Source organism: Euphorbia lathyris, chromosome 2 (assembly GCF_963576675.1).
Source record: "Euphorbia lathyris chromosome 2, ddEupLath1.1, whole genome shotgun sequence".
Classification (NCBI taxonomy): Eukaryota; Viridiplantae; Streptophyta; class Magnoliopsida; order Malpighiales; family Euphorbiaceae; genus Euphorbia; species Euphorbia lathyris.
In genome coordinates, this window is record NC_088911.1 from 10,842,951 (window position 1) to 10,854,007 (window position 11,057).

General features: G+C 32.0%; 1 long non-coding RNA gene across 1 annotated transcript; it reads right to left on the reverse strand.

The window, feature by feature from the left end:
* Positions 1–1,812: 1,812 nt before the first annotated feature.
* LOC136216605 (uncharacterized) lies at positions 1,813–6,815 on the reverse strand. Its single transcript, XR_010683344.1, has 6 exons — positions 6,678–6,815; positions 5,666–5,803; positions 5,361–5,570; positions 5,037–5,282; positions 2,504–2,578; positions 1,813–2,079 (listed from the first exon to the last, which is right to left on the reverse strand). It is a non-coding gene; the product is annotated as an uncharacterized lncRNA (long non-coding RNA).
* Positions 6,816–11,057: the final 4,242 nt, after the last annotated feature.

Consider the following 11,057-nt stretch of genomic DNA (forward strand, 5'->3'; position numbering starts at 1 on the left):
CCCCGTTTGGCAGCAGGCCCGTCCCCAAGTGCATTCTCCAGCCCCGCCCTCTCCCATGGCCGCATCTCCTCAAGCCGGGCTGCTGGGCCCGCGTCCTCAACAAGCCCATATGGGCTATAAATATTAACATATATAACAATATCTAACAAATTCTTTATTTATTTTTAATAATTTATCTTTTATTTATTTAATATTTTTTATGATTTTTAATTTTCACATAAATTAACCGTTCCCTTTGCATTGCTATTGAATCATTTATCAGTAATATTTTGGATCCAATAAACTCTTTCAAACATCTCTTCACCAAACACCACTATTAGGCCCTGTTCTTTTTAACTGAAATTAAATTAAATTAACTTAACTTAACTGAACTGAACTGAATACTACTGAACTGAACTGAACTTAACTTAACTCAACTACACCAAATAATTATAATTATAGTAAATTATATATATAATGATATATTTTATATATAAATAATTATAATTATAATAAAAAATGATAAATTATATATAATAAATTATAAATTATATATAAGTAATTATAATTATAATAAATAATTATGAATTATATATAAATGATAATAAATAATAATACATTATATATAAATAATTACAATATAATAAATAATGATTAATTATATATAAATAATACTAAATTATAAATTATATATAAAGAATAATAAAGAATAATACATTATATATAAATAATTATAATAAATAATGATACACTAAATTATAAATTATATATAAATAATTATAATTATAATAAATAATGAAGAATATAAATAATATCAAATTATAAATTATAATAAATAATAATAAATTTTATATAAATAGTTATAATTATAATAAATAATGACGAATTATATATAAATAATATTAAATTATAAATTATATATTAAATTATAAATTATATATAAATAATTATAATTATAATAAATAATAATTATTATTATTGAAATTAAATTAATTGAACTTAACTGAACTGAATGCTGCTGAACTGAACTTACTTATGCTGAAATTAAGTCAAAAAGAACAGAGCCTTAGAGGTTTTCAAACCTCTAATTTTACCCTAAAAAACTCTTTACCAAACATCCCGTTATAAGATCTCTATCTTTTGTCACCATTAACCATTTGATCTTTAGTCCTTCTATTTTGGAAAATATATTATAAAGTTTCTATCTTTTGTGACGGTTAACCATTTGGTCATTCTATTTATTTATTTTAGATTTTTAACTAGACATATTTTAACTTTCAGGACAGTCATAGTGCGATATCAAATAGTCTTATTACTCTATTATTTTCTGTTATGCTAAATATATATTTTAACTTTCAGGACAGTCATAGTGCGATATAAAATAGTCTTATTTCAGGACAGTCATTCCGTCACTAAATCGTCTTACAGACGGAATTTGCGACGGAAATAAATCGTGGTTATATTGATCGTCGCAGATTGCTCTTACGTTTTTCGTGACGGAACTTCATGACGGATAGATGACGGAATTCCGTCACTAGGTGAGACGGAATTTGAGACAGAACTAAACGTTAGGACATCGTCACGTAATGTATTGACGTATTTCCGTCGCAACATTAGGACGGAGCACAAAGACGGAAATAAACGTCAGAATCTTTATTCCGTCACAAATAAATATTCCAAACGGAATATTCGATTGAAATACAAAATGAAATTAGATAAAAAAATTCCGTCAAATGAAATTAGTGACGGATTTCCGTCGGTATAATAATTTTGTTTTTTTAATATGAAATAATGCATTTAAATAAATATTCATTTATAATTTATATAAACATATACTAAATAAGAATATATTTAAATCAATATATATAAGATCATAATTACAAAATTAGGCTAATTAATTAGTTTCATACTATTCTAGTAATCTAAAAGGTTTTTAGATCATATACACAATAATTCTCCAAAAAGTGCACTATGCATACCAAAAAAAAAAAAAACATTTCATGGCACCCCCTCAAAACGCTTCGACACAGATGCATATGTTCCATACTAGCTGATATATTCAACAACACGCATAGCGTCCCTTGAAATCAGATCGAAGACCTAAAAAGAAAAGGAATAAATAAGTTAGAAGCTATGAAAATATATGTTATAAAGTCGAATTATTGCCCAAACTAAGGATAAACACAGGAAAATACACAAAGGGAGAAAATAATAAACATTAGAATCCAGTTCAGGAACTTAAAGATTGCTAATTGCCTACGCTTTCAATAAAAGAAGACATATACCAATGAGAATGGTACGAATATGCAGATACCAAACTATGTTATATGAGAAGGATTGGAAGAAAAAAAACATTGACAGAATTAAAATGGCTATAACTTTCAAGACCAATTACAGAGAGCACAAGAAAAGGTAAGAAGTTTTGAAGGAAGTGGGACAGCAGTTGGGACTACAGATGAAGTCCCCTTATCAATTGTTTTGTTGAAAAAGTGTAATTATTTTTTCAATTCAAAATTAATATTACCTCGAAGAGAGGAGTGGAGAAATAGGAGCCCCGGTATGAGCAAGCTGTAGTGTCAAGCCTGTCACCGTTGTTTGTCTGTCCCATAAATGAACAAGAAAGAAGATGAGATGATGAAGGAAAAAAGTAGAACACGCAAAGAAAACATGCAATCAAAACAAAGCAAAAAGAAGCTTCAATCATACTTCTTTACAAAACATAATATGATTGTGATGGTGAGATAATACAATATAGATAAACATCACCTAATGGTGAGATAATATAATATAGATAAACATAATATTATCTTATCAAGTACACATGTATGGGCTATGCTCGACAGTAACTTCCCACATCTTAGCAGACATGCATGTGCCAAGAACCTACATCCATTATAACTAATTCATTAAGATTTGATGGAAGTCATGAAACTTCAATGAGGTAATAAGCCCTAAAGGATTCTTGCAGTAAGTTTGGTTCGACTTTCACATGAATACAACAGCCTCAGGGACACCTAGGCAATGAAACAAAGATATATACACGATAACCTCAATAATGCATGAGCATGATCATGATATAGTATCAATTCCCATTTGATTTTGAATGTAAAAAATAGAGTTATCCACCGATTCTACATTTTACAATTTCACTAGCCACATTCACCCCCTGATTCCCTGAGGGACCTTTTTATCCCTTCTCTCTTTCTTAAATTCTTATACTAATCCACCATATATATAATATTAAAATATCTTCAAACAAAGGTTAAGGAGGATGGTGAAGATCTCGGAAAACCAGTTTGGCTTTATGCCGGGAAGATCAACTATGGAAGCCATCCATCTAATGAGACAATTAATGGAGCACTATCGAAATAAGAAGAAAGACTTGCATATGGTTTTCATTGACTTGGAGAAAGCATATGATAAGGTACCAAGGGAAGTACTTTGGTGGGCCTTGATAAGGAAAGGCATTTCGCGGAAATATATTGACATCATAAAGGACATGTATGAGGGAGTATGCACGAGTGTACGTACTAGTGTTGGGAAGACTGAAGAGTTTCCTATTACGATTGGAGTGCATCAAGGTTCCGCACTAAGCCCATTTCTTTTTGCCATCGTTATGGATGAACTAACAAGTTCACTTCAAGATGGTATACCATGGTGCATGCTGTTTGCAGATGATATCGTGTTGGTTGATGAGACGAAAGAAGGAGTGGAGAGGAAGTTGGAACTATGGAGACAAACTCTAGAATCTAGAGGCTTTAAGTTGAGTCGAAGTAAGACAGAATATTTGGAGTGTAAGTTTAGCGGCCGTAGGAGTAGGGAGGCAGGGACAATCACCCTAGATGGGAGAGTTGTTCAGGCCTCGGATTGCTTCCGGTATTTAGGATCTATTATCCAAACGGATGGAGAAGTAGATGGAGATGTTGCTCATAGGATTAAAGCTGGTTGGTCGAAGTGGAAGAGTGCTACGGGTTTCCTTTGTGATCCCGGCATGCCTAATAGATTGAAGGGAAAATTCTACCGGACGGCAATTAGACCAGCATTGTTATATGGTACGGAGTGTTGGGCAGTGAAACACTGCCACATCCATAAGATGTCGGTGGCGGAGATGCGTATGTTGAGATGGATGTGTGGTCATACGAGAAAGGACCGGGTGCGTAATGAAATAATTAGGACAAAAGTAGGGGTCACATCTATTGAGAATAAAATGAGAGAAAACCGACTAAGGTGGTTTGGCCATGTGAGACGTAGAGCGCTTGATGCGCCGGTTAGGAGAACCGAAGAGTGGCAAAGGGATGTAGTGGTGAGGGGTAGGGGAAGACCTAAGCAAACTTGGAGGAGGGTGATCGAGAGTGATATGAGTTTACTGGGAATTGAGGAAAATATGGTAGTGGATAGGACGGATTGGAGGGAGCGAATCTGTGTCGCTGACACGACTTGACTTTCACGGTTTTATATGATGGTTCATGTTAGCCGACCCCGAATCAGTTCGGGACTAAGGCTTTGTTGTTGTTGTTGTTGTTGTGCACATGACCCTCTTAAGGCTGAATATAACATTCAAGAAAGTTATAAATAACTAACTATTACGCTCAACAAGAGAATACGCACAGCAAGTAGATTAAGCATAAAAGGTGCAACACATATCGAGAGATGCAAACCTATGGCCAATTGCATGTGGCATCATGGACTCAAATTATCTTCAAAGGAAAACTATCTTGGGCCAAGTGAAATAAAATTGAAATTCCCTTTTCCATATTTCCTAAAAGTTATCCTAGAGGTAACTGAACAAATCTGAACATGGAAGAGAATTATGGAAACAACATGACAATAATCTAAAGTGGTAGAAAATAAAACAACACCTTAGAATTATGGAAACAATCTAGTCATACTTCATTCGAAAAAACCCAGTCTAATTAGGCATGTTCAATGAAAATTTCAATTCAATCCAATGCAATTTTCATTTTTTCAGCTCCACAGAATACTATGATATCAAACGAAACCAACAAAACTTGGTATACTAAATGACAAACATAGCTATTCAGGCAAGGGAACATTACCTTATCCTTAATATCACCAACATGGAGTACAAGGCCCCTCAAAGTCATCTCTCTAATCATTGATATATCTGCTCTTACTCTTCTTTGATTGAACAATGAAACAAGAGTTGTTACAAGTGCCAGGTCAGGAGAAGGTCCATCCTTGGGTATAACCCCAACAAGGGAAGGTATATAAACATCATGGCCCTCAAGGAGACTGATCTCCTGAGCAGCTACCAACTTAAGATTTGTTGCTCTAGACTATACCTGTGGATTTCAGAAACTAGTTTCAGACTTACTTTTCCAAGAGCAAAAAATGGTGTGCTTTGAGCAATGAAATCTTACTTGTTGAATCGATTACCCTTGTCATCAAGCATATTCAAGGTGCGACTGCAATTTTTGGTTCTAGTTCTGGTTCTGAATGTAAGCTATCAGAGTCGGTAAGTAAAGGGATTTTCTGGAATTCATTTCTAAGCTGACCACATCCATGACTCGTGTTTGACATATGCCCATAGTTGTTATACGAGATTCCAGGGCATCTGTAAATGCTTGTACCTAACAAAAGGCAGAGTGATTAGTCAAAGTAAAGGCATGAATTTGATAGCCTCGTCATTTTTTATGCAAGCAATTAAAAGAAAACATAGTCGTACCGCCTTCTTTGATGACCTGCGATAATCAGAGCCCTCAATTGGATTAAAAGGGATCAAATTTCAAATGAGAGCCACGTCCCCACTCATGGAGTATGTCAACAAGTTCGATAGCATGCTCTCTTCTACCATTCACCTCAGCTGCAGAGGCAAGAACGTCTTTGACATTAACATTACGTTTTAAATCCTCGAGTATAGAATGGGGATCGGGGAGAAAATTTTATTGAAATGTAACAATTGTACCTAAAAGGAGTGAATGATACAAAGATAATTATTGTTTTCTTGAAAGTGAGTTCTTAATATAAATGTGTAGCTTTCAATTGAACCCAAAATTTGAATCAAATGCTTAATTCATTTAGTAGAAGGATTAGTACAAAACTTTTTGTAATCAGTATTTTGGGTAATAATTTACAACTGAAAAAACTCAGGGGCTAAGGATACCTTGTAGAACTGAAGAGTCAAGACTTAAAGAACAAATCAATTCAATTCGTATGCATAGAGGACAGCAAAATGAATAGTAAGATATCCAACATCACAATTTCAGCCAACAAGTATTGCTCAAGAAAACCTACATGAGTAAAAGCTAATGTTTTGCTACTATATGATGAAAGATTATCCCCAACTAAATTTATTAAGCACAGAGACACGACTAAGTAGCTAAATTATAGGTTGAAAATTTGAAAGGAGTTCATCAACAGCATAAGAAGACATGGATTCAATGTATAATCACCACAAGTGATACTTCCCAAAAGTAACTGAACAAACGTGAACATGGAAGAGAACGAAACTCACTAAGAAAAACAAACAGGAAAAAATACTCTGAAATTATTGACCACATGAATCAGTAAATTAGCAAGAACGAAAGAAGTAAAATAAATAAAGAATTGGAAAATGGAGCAAATAGAATCGGACACGCAAAAAATGGAATCGTCAGTCTCAAACCCCCAACGAAAATGGAGATAATGGAACCGGAAAAAATGGAGAAAGTAAAGGAAAGAGAGAGTAAGAAACTCACCGGAGAGGAAGAGTGTGGAGTCGGAGGCGTGAGAACACACAGAGGCGGCGTGGAAGCTAGGGTTGGTTTGAGAGGAAAATAGAGAAAACGAGAAAGAAAGAGAGCAACACAGATGAGAGAGGCGCGGAGGTGTTATGTATATCGTTTATATCCCGTCTTTCTTCTAAACGACGTTGTTTCGGTGATTGTGTTTGGAAAAACACAAAAAAATGGAGGTTAAATATGTAAATAACTGGATTGAAACTCAATTCAAATTGGTCCACAGGTACATAATTTTTTTAAAAGATTTATAGTATAGATGTTAACATATTAGAATTATTATATTTATATAGTTATTTTAGGGATAATGTGCAAAAAATACCCCTAACATTATCATCTAGGAGCAATTTTACTTCTAACGTCTAAAATGGTGCAATTGTACCCTTAAAGTTGGCACCCAAGAGTAATTTTGCCCCTAACATTGACAAGTTTTAGGTCAATTGGAGAAATTATTCATCAAATTGTCTTCTCGGTCATCAATTTTTTCATCTACACTTCACATGCGTCATTTTATTACTTATTAGTAACAGATCACAAACATATGACTAAACGAGAACTTTTTTAGGAAAAAAATTATAAATATATACTGTATTTTGTACGAGTGTAACAAAAAACATGCAAATATTTCACCGAATTTAAAATATTAATCTTAAATTCTATTATTCAATAACAAAAAATATGTAATATTTTTTTGAGAATCAATTTACGTGCAATTGGTATAGAATAATGAACACAAAATATCTGTGTTTTATAATAATGTCTAAAATTGACCCAACTTATTAAAGTTACGGGTAAAATTGCATCATTTTAGACATTAGGGGTATGTTTGCACCTTATCCCTTTATTTTATAAAACCCTAAACATATATATTTGGTTTTATTTAATATTTTAAATAAAGTAAAATTATAAAATTATTTTCCGTTGTGACGGAATGAATAAAAGCGTCACAAAAAACGTCAATATATTACGACGGAATAATTTCCGTCTCTAATTCCGTTAAGCATTACAGTGGGAATTCTCCCGCTAGTTAATTTTGACGGAAAATTTTATTTCGTCACAAATTTTCGTCTCGAGCTTTGATGGAATTTTTAGTGACGGAATTCCGTGAGAAATTTGAGACGGAAATAATTCCGTCACAACATACCGTCACAGTTTGACAGTTTTCTAGTAGTGATAACGATTAATTTTTTTTTGAATAGATAGAATGACCAAAAGGTTAACCATCATAAAAGATGGAAACTTTATAATGTTACTTTTCAAAAATAGAATGACTAAATTCGTATGTTTGATAAAGATTGTAAATATTAGTAAATTATTTACCGTAATAATTATGATATTAATTTATAAAATTCAAAAAAATTAAAGTTGAAATAAATAATGGTCAAAACCAGTGATCCATGCAATATGCGAAATGTTCCTGATTTGGAAGTGTCCAACGAAGGGACATTTGAGTTGGAATTCTGATCATCATATTCCACCATTAATAGATTGTACTAAAAACAAATTTTACTATATGATCGACCAAAAAATATTAATATAGATAATTGACTAATTAGATATTTTTCACTAATTATTTAAAGAAAGTTTTACATAAGTAATTGGCCTAATACACAAATAATCTCCTGAACTTGTCCAAATGTTACGACTGCTCCCTTTCCAAACTTTCAATTGTAACAACTTACCCCTCAAACTTGTCTAATTATAAAACATAACCCCTCAAACTTGTCCAATTATAAAACATAACCCCAAATTGGGATTTTTTTACCCCGTACTTGAAGCAACCGTAAAAATGTTTCCCCGGATTCGTATCACGCCATAAAATCTTCAATTAAGCTATTTCTCCACATAAACACATTTTCACTCTCATAATATCCCAAAACTTTGAATCAAGAAATCACTAAAAAAACGAATAAGAATAACAAAAAGAAGAAGAAGAAGTTGAAGAATTGAGGATTTGGTTACTTAAATACTGATTTTTATGGGTCCAAAGATCTAATCATCACATTCCACGAGCGTTGCAGCTTTTTTATTTCACGTGTTTCTTCAATTGCAGTCCATATCAGCAATTTGGGGTTTTGTTTTACAATTGGACAAGTTTAAGGGGTAAGTTGTTATAATTGAAACTTAGAGGGGGCAATTACAATATTTGGACAAGTTCGGGGGGTTATTTGTGTATTAGGCCTAAATAATTAATAAGTAGAGGCTCAAATTTTAAAATATAAATTCTAAATTATAGTACGGTAAAACTTTATTCTTTCGATAATGATAACATGAAAATAGAAATAACGTTAAAGAAGAAATATGTCTTCAGGGAGCAGAACAGGGTGGCAGACCGCCTTGCTGCTGAGGGCCATGTGAGGATGTTGGGAGTCTCAACTTTCTCTTCTCCTCCGGACTTCATTTTTTCGTTGCTTTCGAATGATCTGGTGGGGGTTAGCTTTCCTAGGCTAATCCCGGATTAGTTTGTGAAGAAGTTTTTCCATAAAAAACTTCAAAATGTAAATGTTTCGTTAAAAGCTATTGTTTTTAAAACTTAGTTAAACACTGTATTTTTAAATTTGAAGTAAAATATTAAACGCTGTTTTGAAAAGTTAAAATAAACACTTATAAATTTTAAAATTATATATTTGTCGAGCAATATATATCCTAACTTATAATCATTGTACTTGATGAGCAAATATACCATTCCAACACCACTCTAATTGGTAGTGAATGGGTGTATTTATTAATGAAGGAGTCTATTTGTCATTATCTAGGCAGAATCATACCAACACCACTCCATGGTATCAAATTCATAATCATTTTGTTTGTTAGTGCCATAATTTATTTATTATTTCTCCATTCTACATATTCAAGTTATTATTATATTCATGTTTATATTACCATGGTACCATTGTTAGAAAAAAAAAATGAAAAAAATTAAATAATTAATTTAGATACAGTAAAACCTCTATATAGGAATACTCTATATAGGAATAACCTCTATTTTGTTATAAAAAAACTCGGTCCCAATTTGGGCCAGTTATAAATAGGAATAACCTCTCAAACGTTATTTGTTATACACTTTTGAAGTCACACCTTTAGAAATTATACCTCCATATAGTAATAATTATATATTTATATGTATATATTAAGAATTCAAACTAAATCATAAAATATTTAAAAAAAAACTATTGAAATTATCTATGAGTTGGAAACTCAAACTACAACTTGAAATTATAAATATTTAGTGTTCTGATGTTTACATTTTTCCCATAAAACTCTTTCAATTATCTATGTATTGAAAACCTAAACTCTAAATTGAAATTCTAAATATTTAATTTATTCTATTAATGTCTATTATTATACATTATATATAAACCATGCATGCCTATGATAATCTTAACCATTGATATTATTTAAAATTTAAAATTACATGTGTTGAGAAATTTTATTATACCAAACTCTATTTAGTAATAACCTCCTATTATACAAATAGTACGGTCCCAAGTATGTTCCTATATAGAGGTTTTACTGTACCAACAATCAACTCTCTTCATTCATGAATAGTCGTATGCATCGTGAACAGTCGAATAAATAGTTGTGTTCGTCTGTGAACAGTCGTATGTATCCATGAATAGTCGTATCCTTCCGATTATATAAAATGAATTGTCAAATTTAGAAACAGTTCGAAAAAAAAATCTCTGAAATTTTCTACTCTTTGTTTGTTCTTAGTGTTATTGTTTTCATACTCCGGTGATAATGAATCTACTCACGACAAGAATTTACTTGCTTAATTTGTTGTATCCCGGGAGACGATCGTCAATAGCAACGAAAACTGTTTTAAGGAAACTGTTAATTACAGACCTCAGATTTGTCTAACTTTATTCTTTAATTTTGAGTTATAGTGCTCATATATTTTTCTATATTTGCTTTATTTTTTGGTTTAATCATATCTAACAACCATTACTATTGAGTTTTTTTATTCATTCATGTACATCATATATGTAGAAATTTCGTCCGTACTAAAGTCGGGTTCAGATGGAATCCTAATTAGATTCGGATATTTGTCTAATTAATAAATTAGATAATTAGGAATCTTAGGTAAATTAATTCTAGTTAGGAATACTAATCTAATCAGAAAATTAGAATCAATATCTAAACAAGAATTAATTATTGTATAATCTTTGAAGGACAAGGAAGCATAACTTATAAATAGAGGGTTAGATCAGACATAATAAGACAATCGACTAAAAAGAAAAACAATCTCCCTCTCCCTTACTGTTTTCAGCGCCACCCTCTCTCTCTCCTCAATCAGTGAGATTTCATTCTAAGATTGTGGATTAGCCGTTCTTCCTTTTC